Here is a 15,083-nt window from a genome sequence, read left to right on the forward strand (position 1 = left end):
ACTCCTTTTGACATAACGAGTTTCTGGTGGCTGGTAGGTTTCCCTTGAGTCTAAATTACATAAGCTTATCTGGAAAGTGACCTTGGACTGGTCTGGTCTTTTAGTGATTTGGCTAAGGACCTTTCTGTTAGAGGTCAGCCTGAGTTCCCAGATCTCCTCTAATGGAGCATAAGGGTTACGGCGTTTCCCACCCTTCCAGATTAAGCCCATAACAATCAGACCAAACAGCCAAGTTATTTTTCCCAACCCAGTCTTATCTTTTGGTCCCCAGGCTTGTTGAGGACTTTCCATCATTGTAGTGCTGGATGCTGTGAGTCATCCTCTCTGGGTGCCAATTTGACATGGGAGTGATGAATCCATACACTCAGTCCAGTGACCTTGAGAGCTGATGGAGTCCTCAAGACCACAGGATAAGGCACTTTCCAATGGGGCTTGAGGCTCTTTGTCTGATGTTTGCACACCAAAACCAAGTCCCCTCATTTGAATTGATGAGGTGGAAATGGAGTGGTATTGCTCCTGGTCTGGTGGATTTGATCGTGAAGATGGTTTTGGATATCCTGTAATGCTTGGAGAGACTGAATCAAAGAATTATTAGTGGTCTCAGTTACATGTTCTAAGTTAACCTTGGGGAGGAGAGGTGGTGGCCTCCCATATATAATTTCAAAGGGAGTAAACTTGACATAAGGTGTGCACCAAACCATGAGTAAGGGAAGAGGGAGCAAATCAGGCCACCTACCACCAGTTTCCAAAAGGAACTTTGTCGATGTTTCCTTTAAAGTTCTGTTCATCCTTTCTACTTGCCCTGAACTTTGTGGGCAATAGGCACAGTATAGTTTCCATTCAATATTTAGAGCCCTTGCCAATAATTTAGACACTTGAGCCATGAAGGCCAGGCCATTGTCAGACCCCAGGTACTGTGGGAGACCATATCTGGGGATGAGCACTTGCAGTAATATTTTAGTAAACATATTAGCAGACTCTGTCCTGGTTGGGTTAGCTTCTACCCATCCTGAAAAAGTATCTACTAGGACCAGTAAATATTTGAACCTTTGGCTGGATTTTACCTCTGTAATGTCCAGTTCCCTGAGTTCTCCAGGTTGTGTCACCCTCAATTGAGACCCCTCCTTGTGGGGCTCCACATGGGGATTGACTTGAGTGCATACTTGGCATCTGAAACAGATATCTGTAACCAATGATGTTAGTCCTGGAGTGGAGGATTCGAAACTCACCAGGTTCTTCAGTTTGGATTCCCCTAGATGGGTAAGGTGATGGAGATTTTGAAGAAGTTGTCTGTCCAGGGCTTGAGTTGGCAGATTCTCTCATCTGGTCACTTCCACCACCTGGAGTCCTGTTTTATTGCCCCTAGTTGAGCATTTTTGTTCTCCTCCTCCTGAGTGTGTGTGGCCAGTTGCAGTAAGTAGCCAAAAGGTTGGATGAGCAATATGTCTATGGGCCCCACTGGTTCTTTGGCTACCTGTCGGGCCATCTGGTCAACTGCGTGATTTCCTCTGGCCTCATAATGGGTTCCTTTTTGATGACCTCAACAATGAATGATTGCCACTGCTTTGGTTCCCATATTGCCTCCAATAGGGCCAAAATTTCTTCCTCATTTTTAATACTTTTTCCTTCTGAGGTCAGTAAGCCTCGCTGCCAGTAGATGTCGCCATGCACATAGGCTGTGGCAAAGGTATACAGGCTGTCAGTGTAAATAGTCTTTTCTTGGCTGAGCCGCGAAGCCTGAGTCAGTGCTATCAGTTCAGCTTTTTGGGCTGAGGAGCCCCTATTTAGAGGCTGAGCCCATTTAATTTCTCCTTCTGGTGCGACCACAGCTGTCCCAGCATACCTGATCCCATCTTCCACGTAACTCCTCCCGTCCATGAAGTATACCGCATCTGGCTTTTGGACAGGGACATCAGTGAGGTTTGGCCAGTTGGTGGTGGAGGAGGTAATCACGTCCTGGCAATCATGAGCTGGTTTGTCCATGTCAGGATCAGGGAGCAAGGTCACCGTGTTGAGGGCCGTCTCTTTTGTGAAGCGAATCCAGGGTTGATCTAGGAGTAAAGCTTGATACTGGGTCAGTTGGGCATTGGAGAGCCAATGGTCAGGGGTTCCCCGCAATAAAGTTACAACTGCATGTGGAGAGGTTATGATCAGATCTTGGCCTAAACTGTTTGTCTGCCTCTTTTACAAATATGGCAGTGGCTGCAATGGCCCGCAGATAAGTGGGCCACCCAGTGGCCACTGGGTGCAGCCTCTTGCATAAGTAGGCTACTGGGCTATTTCATGGGCCGAAAACCTGAGTTAATACACCCTTGGTGATTTCCCCTTTTTCAGCCACAAACAAGAGGAACAGCTTAGTAATGTCAGGCAAAGCCAATCCCAGAGCTGAAGTCAGGGCTTTTTTTTAGCTCCTGGAAGGCTGTTTCTTCCTCTGTGGTCCAAACCAAGGGGGAATTTCCACCTGCTGTGGTCAAATACAGGGGTTTTGCTATCTCTTCAAAACCTAGTATCCAAAGATGACAGTAACCCACTTTTCCCAAAATTTCACAGACCTGATGTTTTATGACAGGGGTTGAGATTTGAAGAATAGCCTGCATTCTCTGGTTTGAGAGCAGTCTTTTCCCTTCAGATATCTGATACCCTAAGTAGGTGGCCTTAGTTACACATAGTTGTGCTGATAGCTTTTTGGCTGATACCCTATACCCCAAGTTTTGTAATAGCCCCAGAAGGTCTTTTGTCACCTCTTTACAGGTTTCAAAGTCCCCTGCGGCTATTAACAAATCATCAACATATTGTAACAATGTCACTTCTGAATTGGTAGCTCAGTAGGTGGACAGTCATGGTTTAGTGCTTCATCGAACAAGGTAGGAGAGTTTTTGAATCCCTGTGGAAGTCTAGTCCATGTCAAATGTCCTGAGAACCCCCAGTCTGTATCTACCCATTCAAAAGCAAACAGTGATTGACTCACAGGTGCCAGCAGGATGCTGAAGAAGGTGTCTTTGAGATCCATGACCATGTACACCTGGCAATCTGGCAGGAGGCTGAGTAAGGTGTAGGGATTGGGCACCGTGGCGTGGATGGTCACCACTTGCTTATCTCCCATAGGTCCTGGACAGGCCAGTAGTCATTGGTACCTGGTTTTTGTACAGGGAGAAGAGGTGCATTTGAGGGAGACTTACATGGTACCAGGATCATAGAGTCCATGAGCCTCTGTAGAGGTATTTTGATCTTGTCTTTTGCCAGTTTCTTTATCCGATACTGTCCAATCACTATCGGGGTAGAGAATGCCAACAATGTGATCACAACAGGTGGTTGATAAGTGGCCAGTCCCAGTGGATTCATTTCCACCCATACTTGAGGAAAGAGGCTTTGTAACTCTTGCAACAATTTTGCATCCTGATCTAGAGTTTCTCTGGGTTGGAGAAGATATTCTTCGTACAGAGGACAGGTCACCAGAATTTTAGTTGGCGTACCCAACTGTAGACTAGCATCTTGTTCAGTGAAAGAAATAGTTGCCTTAAGTTTTCTCTGAAGATCCCATCCCAGCAGCAGGTAAGGACATTCTGGGATGACTAAAAAGGAATGTGTTACCTGATGTTTTCCTAAATCAACAGCCTTGGAGGTGGTCCATGATTATTCTTTGTCTTTTGTTCTTGTTGTTCCCTGTACTATAGTCTTGTGTGTAGTCACAGATCCCAGTGGCTGGGTCAAAACAGAAAAAACCGAGCCTGTGTCCACTAAAAAATTACCTGGAGTGCTCACTACCTTTATCTTTACCATGGGCTCCTAGGGTCCTATAGTGAAAGAGCCCGATCCCCCTAATCTTCAGCAGTCTCCATTATCAGGACCTTTTGTTCTCTCTCTGTGGGGGGTCTCCTTTTTATCCTTTTGGAAGGGGCACTCTCTCTGCCAATGCACTAACTTTTTGCAAATTGTGTATTGATCTTTCTTTAAGGGCAGGTGTCTCTTTTCCCCTTGTTCATCTCTCCCTCATCCCTTAAATTTATGGGTGTCTGAGGCTGCAATAGTGACTCTTCCCAATTTCTTGGCCACTGCTTCTTCAGGGGAGTCATGATTTTTATAAACTCTTTGGGCTATACTCAAGAGCTCAATCCTATTCTTTCCCTGAAATACTTCTAACTTTTGTAACTTTCTTCTAATATCTGGTTCTGACTGGGAAAGAAAAGCCAGATTTATCATGGCTGCATTTTCCGGAGTATCCGGGTCTATGGGGGTGTAAACCTGGTAGACTTCTAAAAGCCTTTCCAGGAATGCCGCTGGGGATCTGTCTTCCCCTCACTTACCTTGTTCAAATTGGTCAGGTTTCATGCCACCACTCAGAGTCCTCTCAAAATATGCTGGTGGTAGGCATCCAAGTCCCTCTTACTGTTATTAGTATTTGGGTCCCATTGAGGTCTCTGGGTAGGCATGACTGTCTCTATCCTAGCTGTCTTGTCTGGGAGAGTATCTGATCTTGGCCCCAGGGTGTCTTGTATAGCCTCCTGAAGAATACAATCTCTCTCCTCTGATGTGAAGAGGGTCTGTGAGAGCTGCTGGGAATCATCCCAGGTGGGCTGAGTATGGAAAACAGACTCAAGGTGAGAAATTAAGACCTGGGGCTTCTCCAAGAAGGGAGGGTTTTGATGTCTCCAATTGTAAAGGTCACTAGTGGTGAAGGGAATATATATAAAGCCCCCACCCCCAGCCTCAGCCTGGCACAGGGGGAAGAGAGGTGCTGGGCTGTAAGGAGAGGTGGAAGAGGCAGGGATTTGAGGTCCTTGACTTTTTGTGTTGCCTGCCTCATGGCCATAGTCTTGGCCATATCTGGTGTGGGGAGGAGAGAAAATATTAGAAGGCACTTCTCTATCAGTGGAGTCAGGGTTCAATGGTGAGGCTGAGGGATAAGGAGGTGGGGAGGGGTCCCTTTGTGGTCATAGGAAGTCCTCTTCTGATGGAGTTTGGAGGACATCAGGCTGATCAGATGACCAAACCTTCCTGGCTGAGGCCAAAAGAACTTGGGCTCGTGTGGGCCTGTTGCTGGTTCTCTGTAGAGAGCAAATAGGATCCCCTCCTCATAGGGAACACAGGAGGAGCCACTTAGGTGGCTCTTCTATGAGATTCAGCCAAATATCAATATATGGGATTTTGTTGGGAAGGCAGGGCCTGCCACTCCCATTGACTCTTTTCCAAAGATTCATGACAATAGGTAAATCGGTTTCTTGTGGAGGCCACCCCTCCCCAAGCACAGGCCATACAAGTTTGCAAAGGGTGAGGACTTTCAGTTTGGAAAATTTAGTCTCTTATTTATCTTATCTGAAGTGTAGATTTTCCTGAAATTAGAAAGAACACAGTCAAGAGGGGTAGAGGGCTTGGACTCCGAGGTGCCCATGGGATCCTGTGGGAGAAAGGACAGAAAGAAACACAAAAGAGACCACACTGACAAGGTGCCAAAAACACAACTACCTAAAATTCGTAGACTACTACCAAAACCCAGGGGCAACTCTTGCCTTCGCAATGAGTCCTCGAGCAGAGAAGTTGATGTCACTTCCGACCTCCTTCTGCACACTAAGCACACAACCCAAAAGACTATTTGGTCCTTACCTCTAGAGGCTTTTCCCAGATAAATTCCCAGTGGTAGAGTCCAAGTCTGCCTGCCTCCACCTCTGGGTGCTGGACCCAGGGCCCTGGAACACATCAGGGTGGCCTCCCCAGAGTCAAGTGCACCGGAGACAGCCTGAGTGGCAGAGAAGGCTCCAAGACTGTCGGCTCAGGGAGATCTCACTGGCGCCTCCAAGAATGTTGGGGCTAAGTCCACGATAGTGATAATCACCTGAGTCATGACACGATGTAAAGTCCACAGAGAACTTTATTTCAGTGAGGACCAAATCCTCTGCAAGGAGACTGGCCCTGGACTGAACTTTTGGTCAGTTTTTATAAAGAAAACCCTTGCCTCCTCCCCACTCCCTAGCCCTGCAGTAAGCGTATTTACAGAAGCAAGAAAGAATGCATGGTTAGTAGCTCTGGGTTACCAGATACATAATGTACAACCAACCCTTATAAAATGTAAACACACATCCCGTTGTTTACAATGGGTGGGTTCTATATGCACCCTTGTAGTTTGTCTAAATCCTTAAGTATCAATTAAAAACAGGAGTATAGGCACAAGATAAGAACATCTGTTGTGTTGAGACATCACACAGGAGTACAAACGAGATAAGACGGCCCCCTTTCAGAGTTCACAGAGAGGACAGTTTTCCCATCAGGACTGGGACAGTTCAGACAAAATGGAGTCTCCTAAGCTAATTTAGATCTCTCACAGAGGATAGAAATAAGGGTGTAATAAGGAAAGGTGACTAGAGACTTTTGACAAGAAGTCCACTCTGTTGGAGTCACAGCTGTAAAGCCAATGCTGAGGATGAATCCAAGAAGTATGATTATAAGAAGACTGAGAACATCAGGTCATCCCTGATGATACAGTGCTGCAATATCCCATGAGAATTCTTAAATGTGATGGAGTCTATTGTGGTGGGGGCAATGATAGCCAGCAGAGTAGAAGAAAATGTGGAGAGAAACTTCATCTGAAGGGAAGTCAGAGAGAGCCCTGGAAATAGTAGTCAGCTATCCACACACAAATTGACACAACTGTGTCTTCCTGTGAGACCAACCATCTGAGGTTAGGTTGAAGAGTTCATATAAACCAGCTGAAGCAATAAATGAGTCTGCTCAAAGGCATCAGTTGTGTTGGGACTCCTTAGTAATTCAAGACAATTTGATCTTTGTAGGGCCTGTCAAAGAGAACAGTGCCTGGGAAGATTTTGGATATGGTCAGGCTGCCTTCTCTCGAATGGTAAAGTTACTCTCTTTATTCTAGAGAGGTGAAACCAGGGGGCCTTTTTCTGTAATTTTACTGCAGTGAGTGTAGTTAAAGTGACCCTATAAGGCCTTTCCCAATGTGGTTTGAAAGGCTTTGGGGATGGGGTTTTGAGATATACTTGGTCTCCTGGAGAGAGAGAAAGAGGTAAGGCACCAGGTGGGGTGGGAGATGGGACCATTTGATCAGCTAAGGTGTGATGATGAGCATAGCTAAATGTTGAGATATAATCTGCTAGGGGTGGTGTGGGATTGGGTAGATTGTGAAGTAGGAAGTGTCACCCATACATCAATTCAAATGGGCTCAAATTTAAAGACTTTCAAGTCATCTGTGTGAAGTTGCATGAGTGCCAAAGGTAGGAGAGAGGGCCACATCAGTTTTAATTCTAGGGATAATTTGGTCAGCTGCAATTTTATCAGTCCATTTGCCCATTCTATTTTGCCTGATGATTGTGGGCAGTAAGGAATGTAGAGTCTTCATTGGATGTTGAGTGCCTCAGCTATCTGTTGATTTGGGAAATAAAGGCTGGCCTATTGTCAGACTGTAGGGAGCAAGGGAGGCCAAAATGGGAAATAATCTCTGCAAGCAGTTTTTGAGCTTACAGTGGCTACTCCTTCAGAAGTGCACAGGAAGGCCTCATCCTGGAAAGGTGTCTACCAGGGTTAGCAAATACTTGATGTTTTTTACTGGAGGCATGTGGGTGAAGTCAATTTGCCAGTCCTCTCCTGGGAGTTGTCCTCAGGACTGATGGGTCTTGGCATGTGTTTGGAGACCTCCCTGAGGGGGTGGTGGTGGAGCAGATGGGGCAAGCCTCTGTTATGTTTTGTATGCTCACTGTAAGAGAGGGTTGATAAATGAAGGGGCAAAGAAGGTGTAGAAGAAGTTGAATTCCTATGTGGAGGGAGTTATGAATCTGTTAGGAGGGCCCTGACTTGGGCATCAGGGATAATGTGGAACACCTTTAAGAGTAGCCATTCTCCCTTTATTATAACTCCCTTGTCAAGGTAATTGTGTTTTTTTGGTAGGGTATATTCAGGTTTTAAGGGAGGGATAGCTATCATCTGGGTCTGAGGTAAGGAGGCTTGTGCCACTTCATGGGAGGTTTGGTCTACCTTGTTGTTTCCAATGACAATAGGAGTGGAAGTTGACTGATGTCCCTTGCAGTGGATGACTCCTACCTGTTTTGGAAGGGTTGCCACCTGAAGGAGTGAGTGTATAACATGACAATTTATAATAGAGTATCCTTTACTTGTCATAAAGCCTCTCTTGCCAGGTGGAAGTGTGGCAGTGGAGAATGTGGTAAGCATATTTAGAGTCTGTAAAAATGTTAGCTTGTTTATGCTGTGCCAAAATAAGGGCTCGAGTAAGAACAATCAATTCTTCCTGCTGGGAGGTAGTGTTTATTGACAATGATTTGGCCTCAATGACCTGGGTAAGGTATGACATATCCCAACCCCTTTTGACCTGGGGTGCAGTTGAGAATGGAACTGACATTTATAAAGCAAGTGAAATCTGGATTAGGAATGGTCTCACCAGACACATTGGGTAAGGAAGGAAGGAAGTTTTCAATGGCCTCAGTGCATGAATCAGAGAGGATCTGGGAAATTTCAGGGAGGAGGAAGTCAAGATTTAGAGGGAGGCAAGATTGGAATGTGATGGCAGGGTTTTCTATGAATGTACCATGAAAAAGCTGTAAGTGGGAGGGAGATAGATTGGAGAGGCTGTGATGAGTGAGCAGGTCCTGTAGGTGGTGGAGTGATTTTACTGTCATTGCTTGGCCAAAAGTAAGTTTAGTGTTTTCTTGGGTCAAGAAGGAGGCAGCAGCCAGAGCTCAGAGGCAGGTTGGCCATCCTCTGAGAGTGGGGACAAGTTGTTTGGAAAGATAAGCAACAGGTGTGAAATGAGAGTTCATTGCCTGACCGAGCACTTCCAATGAGAGACCTGCCTGCTCGGTGACATAGCATGAATGGTTTCTGAGGTCAGAGAGAGTGCCAGGGCTGAAAGGATGGCTGCCTGGAGCTTGAGGTAGGGCCCCTTGATTATGTTGTGGTCGATGGTGTCCAACAGGTAACCCTTGGAGGCTTCATATAAAGGTTTGGCAAGATGACTAAAGTTGGCAATCCATAGGTGGAGATAGCCTGTGAGTCCCAGGAAAGACAGGATTTCAGCATTCATTGAAGTCACTGGCAGGTTATGGATGATTTATTTATGGACAATTGTGATCTCTCTTTTTTGATGTGCTATCTTGACCCCTAAATACTGGACTGAGAGTTGGGAAAGTATGCCTTACTATGGGACACCCAGTATCCACATTGTCCCAGGAAATTAAGGAGGGAGGCTGCTTGTCTTTGAGAGGAATCTAGAGATGGGCTGCATAGGAGAAGGTCATCCACCTATTGGAGAAGGGTAGAAGGAGAAAGGTTTAGGGTTCTAAGGTTTGAGGCCAAAGCCTGTCCAAATAGATGGGGTCTATCTCTAAAGCCTTGGGAAAGGCCCATCCACATGAGTTGTTGGGAATGATGGGTGTCAGGGACTGTCTACATAAATCCAAAGAGGTCTTGGGAATTGGGGTGTAAGGGAATTGTGAAGAAGGCATCTTTAAGGTCTAAGATGGTAAAGTAACATGAGGAGGAGGGGATATGGGACAACAAAATGTAGGGGTTGGGAACCACCAGGTGGATGGGAAGAACTGCAGCATTGATGGCTCTGAGGTCTTGAACTAGCCTGTAAGAGCCATTGGGTTTTAAGAACGGAAGAATTGGCATATTAAATGGGGAGTGAGCAGGTCAAAGAAGCACCTTTTTTTAGAAAATCAGTAATAATTGGTTTTAGGACCTGCAGATGTTTTAGGGTGATGGGGTACTGTGGAACATTGGGAAAATGAGACAGGTCTTTGTGGGATATTTGAATGGGAGGGGGTGATGGGCTGCTATGGAGGGAGAGGAAGTGTCCCAGATGGAGGGATCAACAGTTGTCAAGGGAAACATATTGGGAAAGAAGGAGAGGGTGTTGGGAGAGGAGGAGAGCCAGGGAGCAGCCTGGAACAGCAGAATATTGGTAGGGTCATTTACGGTGTGGAGGATGGAGACCTTGAATTTAGTGAACATGTCTCTACCCAAAATAGGGGTGAGGCAGTTTGAAATGACTAAAAAGCTACAAAAACTTACTATCTAAGAGGGAGGATGTAAGGGGTTGGATAAGTAGAGGGTTGGAGGGTACTCCTTGGATCCCAACAATTGTAACTGGAGATGGACAGGTAGGCCATGAATACGTAGGTAAGGGTGAGTATGTAGCCCCTGTGTTGAGCAAGAATGAAATAGGCTTACCTGAGATGCTGACAGTTACCATGGGTTTGACATTGGTGATGACCATGGGGGCTATGTCTACAGCTTGGGTGTGAGAAGGGTGTGGCCTCTTACTTTTTTGGCAAAGAGGACAGTTGACTCACCAATGACCCATTAGCTTGCATTCAGGGCATGGGCCAAGCAGAGGTTTGGGAGTGGCACAGTCATGTGCCCAGTGTCTGAACTGGTCACACTTGAAGCAATTCCCTGGAAGGCCTCCATGGTTGGTGGATTTTTTCAGAGGTAGCAGTTTACCCTGTAAGACCACCACCAAAATCTGGTAATTAGCCAGTTTTTGTTGCTTTGCCTGCTCTTCATGGTTGTTAAATGCCTTAAAGGGTACATTTAAAAGTTCAGTCTGGGTGGCTTGGGGTTCTTCCTCAACATTTTTGAGCTTTTTCCTGATGTTGAGGGCTGACTGGGAGATAAAATGAGCATTAATAATAATCACATCCACCTGTGATGTTGGGTCAATTTTAGTGTATTTCTGTAGGGCCTTTCCCAGGTGAAAAAGAAACTGCACTGGGTTTTCTTGGGGGTCCTGTGTAACTTCTTGAATCCAATCAAAGTTAACAGACTTTTGGGAGATACATTTTTTAAAATTTATATATATATATATATATATATATATATATATATATATATATATACACATTTTAGGTATAAAATACATTTACATTCATCATTAGGTGTTTGTACCAGAACGTGATCTATCTTAGTTCTTATTTTTTCTCCCATTACCTGTGCACCCTTCAACTCCTCCACCTTTCCCTATTTACACAGAGTTTGATTCCATTTTTTTTCTTTCTCATAATTTTTCTTTTCCCTTCTTCCCTTTCCCCATCCCCTCCCACCATCCCCAAACCCTTGGACCTTTTCTTACTTCAAATTATCAATCATTCATTTAATCACTTTCATACTTATTTACATTTTCAATTTCTCACACTCGAGAAACTATTCTGTATGTGTGTCCTATTTATTTCACTTAAGAGTATGGCCTCAATATACATCCATTTAGCTAAAAATGTGTCTAGCTTCTCATTATGGCTGAGTAGTACTCCATTTTATAAAAAACCCCCACATCTTTATCCAGTTTCCAGTTGATGGGCACTTGGGCTGTTTCCAAGCTTTAGCTATTTACAAACTGTCCTGCTATAAACATAGGTGCACATATATCACTGTGATATGATTCTTTTAATTCTTTGGGGAAGAGTTCCAGTAGGGGAATAGCTGGGTCAAATGGGACCTCTAGTCCTAGTTCTTTGAGGTATCTGCACTCTTCCAGAGTGGTTGCACCAGTCTGAACTCCCAGCAACAATGGAGAAGGGTTCCTTTCTCTCCACATCCCTAGCCAGTATTTGTTATTGGTTGATTTTTTGATAGCAGCCATTCTTTGTAGGGTGAGGTGGAATCTCAGTGTTGTTTTCATCTGTATCTCTCAAATGACCAGTAATGTTGAACATTTTTTCATATATTTATTTGCTGTTTTTACTTCTTTGTCTGAGAAATGTCTGTTCATTTCAGATGCCCATTTTTGAATTGGCCCTTTGAATTTGGGGGGTCTGATTTTTTTTCAGTTCTTTATATATTCTAGATAGTAGACCTTTGCCTGAGGTACAGCAGCTAAACATTTCTTCCCACATTGTAGGTTGTCTCTTAGCTCTCTTGGTGGTTTCTCTTGCAGTGCAGAAGCTTTTTAATAAGATGAGATCCCAGTTGTTGATTCTTTGTGCTAGCTCCCGTGCTACTGAAGATTTGTTCATAAAGTCTTTTCCTATGCCAATGTCATCGAGTTCTACCTAACTTATCTTCCAGCAAGTTTAGTGTTTCTGACTTAATATTTAGACCTTTAATCCACTTCAATCTTAGTTTAGTGTGCAGTGATAGGTATGGGTCTAGTTTTAATCTTTTTAGGTTGAAATCCAGTTTTTCCAACACCATTCATTTAATAGGCTATCTTTCCTCCAATAAGGGTGGTTGGCTTCTTTGTCAAAGATGAGGTGGCTGAGTATGTCTGGAATTGTTTCTGCATCTTCTAACCTATTCCACTGATCTTCTGTTCTGTTTCTTTGCCAGTACCATGCTGTTTTTATCACAGTAGCTTTGTAGTATAGTTTCAAGTTGGTGATTGTGATACTCCCAGCCATGTCTCTGTCGCCTAGAATTGCTTCTGCTATTCTAGGTTTCTTCTGCTTCCAAATGAATTTTTGGATTGTTTTCTCTAGTTCTGTGAAGTATATTGTTGGAATTTCAATTGGCATTGCATTGAATCTATACAGTAGTTTTTGAAGTATGGTCATTTTCACTATATTGGTTCTTCCTACCCAGGAACAAGGGAAATCTTTCCATTTTCTTATATCCTCTTTGATCTGGGAGATCCATTTAAGACCCTCAATAATGCAAATGATTATGTGATCATGGAGGTCTCTTCCAGGATCTCCATCCTAGTAATTCCAGTTCAGCTGGGTGTCTGGGACTGCTTGTGTACCTACTAGCTGGTGGGATGTCTGGCATGGAAATCATCTGCTGCTGCATGGGCTGCCCACCAGACTCTCTGTCACTCCTCAGGTTAAAGAGTGGTGGAAAGGACAGTATAAATGTCTCACCACATCATGCTGTTGGACTGTGTTAGATAGCAAAACTCTTTGATATAGGTCTCTGGTTCAGAAAAGAAGGGACCTAGCCATTTTTCAATTTGGCAGAGATCAGAGAAAAAGAAAGAAACCTGAATGTGAACAATTCCTTCAGTTCTGGCCACCTCTCAAAGGGGCAACTGGGCTGCTCGGGCTGGAGGCAGAAATATGAGGGTACCTGGAATGGGTGTGAAGTGGGGAACCTGGAGGAATTGGGTGGTCAGGGAGTAAACAGGCTGGTGAAGAGGCAGGACAAGAGGGGGATGAGGAGCACAAAGAGGCCTCTGGAGGATTCTATAGAGGAAGCCAGGTAGGGAGGGGGAGCTTCAAGAGTGGAGTGGTCAGTGGATCGAAAGTGTCAGTGTCAGGGTGGGGCCCAGAAGGCTGTATCAGAGCTCAGGACAAGAGAACCTGGGGAGTGGAACATGTCTGACACAGGGAGGGGCTAGACTGAAGGTAGAAAAAGGCCTCTACGTAAGGAATTTCTGACCATTTGCTGTTGTGCTGAGGTTGTATAGATCTCATAAAACATTGGAATCAAAAGTACCATTTTTGGCCCATTGAGACCTGTTGTCTACTTTGTATCGGGGCCAGACCTGATTACAGTAAAAAATAAGTCTTTTGGGTTTGAAATTTGGTCCCAACATTCTGAGGGGTTTGAGTTGAGCCAAAAGGCAGCTGAGAGGCATTGGATGGCGGAGGGTTGGACTGTTGGGCTCCCATGGCTATTTAGAAAAGGAAGGTAAGTGCCCAGAGGTTCCCAGAGAGGGTGGCAAGGAAAAGGAGCATCCTTGTTTAGTTTAGCAACCCTTGTAGAGGAGAAGAGGATTGGATCAGAGGGGCATCCCCCAGAGATCACTGACCCAGCTCTGGGACTTGGGGATGGGAAAAGAGCAGATGATCTGAAAGAAAAGGGTTCCCCAAAGCACTCACCTTGAATCATGACTGGTGTGGATGTGGTCAGAAATGGCAAAGGCAGAAAGGCCCAGGGAGTCCTGGTTTGGCAACTGAGGTTCGGAGGAGGTGGCCAAAAGGCCAATGGACCCCAACAAGGGGGAGATCATACCTTAATTGGTCACCTTCCTCCTGGGTTTCATCACCAGAATGTTAGAAAAATCCAGGGCCAAAACTAGAACAGGAACCAAACAGGCCTTTGTTGCAGAGGGGAGCGAGCTGCCAGGCTGACTCTGAACCAAGGGAGAACAGCAACCTGATGGAGGCTTAGTACGGTTTTTCTTAAAGGGTTGGGTGTGGGCTAGGTGATCTGGAGGGTTCTGATTGGTGCAGGGTCAGTGGGGGACAGGAACATGATGGATTATGGGAAAAGGTCAACTTGGCTGAGAAGGGAGACATCTTGGGACTGAGGTTAGGTGGCAATGTGATAGATTGTGGGAAGAAGAAGGCCTACTTAGCCAGGAAGGGAAACATTTTGGGGCTGGATGACCTATCAACAATATTCTTCCTCTGTTATCCTAAGAGAAATTTGGTTAAATGGTTTGTTCATTATATATGCACAACCATTATATTATGAAAGTTTAGTTTTTTGTATTTTGTAATAAAATTACCTTCTTTGCATTATTCATGCACGATGTGTGTATAGAGGCAGTTTCTGTTAGAAAATTACCTGAGGTAAAAAAATATACGACTATATTTGTCCTGGGAAATTTGGAACTTTGTCCTGATCAGTTCTGAGAATATGACAGATGTAAATTTTTCTTTTACAAATATTAGGGGGCCGGGGATTTAGCTCAGTGGAACCATGCCTGCCTCGCAAACACAAGGTCCTGAGTTTGATCCCCAGTACCAAAAAAAAAAGAAAGAAAGAAAGAAAAAGAAATATTGGGCAGAGAGATAGTTCAAAGGAAGGATTAGAAGTCTTAGAATAAATGACATTTTTACTATAAATTTGCACAGAAAGCATGCAAATAAAGTTATTTACTAAAAAGTGAAATATAGTTCTCTATGGTATCAAGATTCTGCTAGAATCTAAAATACTTCTCACAAAATTCATCACGGCTGATTAGGTGGCAGCAGCAAGGAAGAGATATTCTAATATTGTAGACAGCTAAATTAGCTATATTATAAGCAGTCAGACAGGGCCAGGCTCTGTAGGGAGTCAACAAAGAAGACACAGAAGACCTATTTACTGAAGGGGAAGTTTCAAAAAAGAGGAAATACTACACTTACATATTTCCCTTAGGGAAGAACAACAGTGATTGATATTCTAAATAGGCA

The 15,083-nt window shown here is 44.5% G+C and overlaps 1 long non-coding RNA gene across 2 annotated transcripts; it reads right to left on the reverse strand.

Annotated features, from left to right (window-relative positions):
• Positions 1–233: 233 nt before the first annotated feature.
• Positions 234–3,489, reverse strand: LOC147822890 (uncharacterized). 2 transcript variants are annotated; one of them, XR_015444695.1, is made up of 2 exons: positions 1,230–3,489; positions 234–575 (listed from the first exon to the last, which is right to left on the reverse strand). It is a non-coding gene; the product is annotated as an uncharacterized LOC147822890 (long non-coding RNA). The 2 variants fall into 2 exon arrangements; XR_015444694.1 differs by having other exon boundaries at positions 1,065–3,489.
• Positions 3,490–15,083: the final 11,594 nt, after the last annotated feature.

This window comes from Heterocephalus glaber, unplaced genomic scaffold (assembly GCF_053883595.1).
Source record: "Heterocephalus glaber isolate CG9 unplaced genomic scaffold, H.glaber_assembly_v1.0 deba00001606, whole genome shotgun sequence".
Taxonomy (NCBI): domain Eukaryota; kingdom Metazoa; phylum Chordata; class Mammalia; order Rodentia; family Bathyergidae; genus Heterocephalus; species Heterocephalus glaber.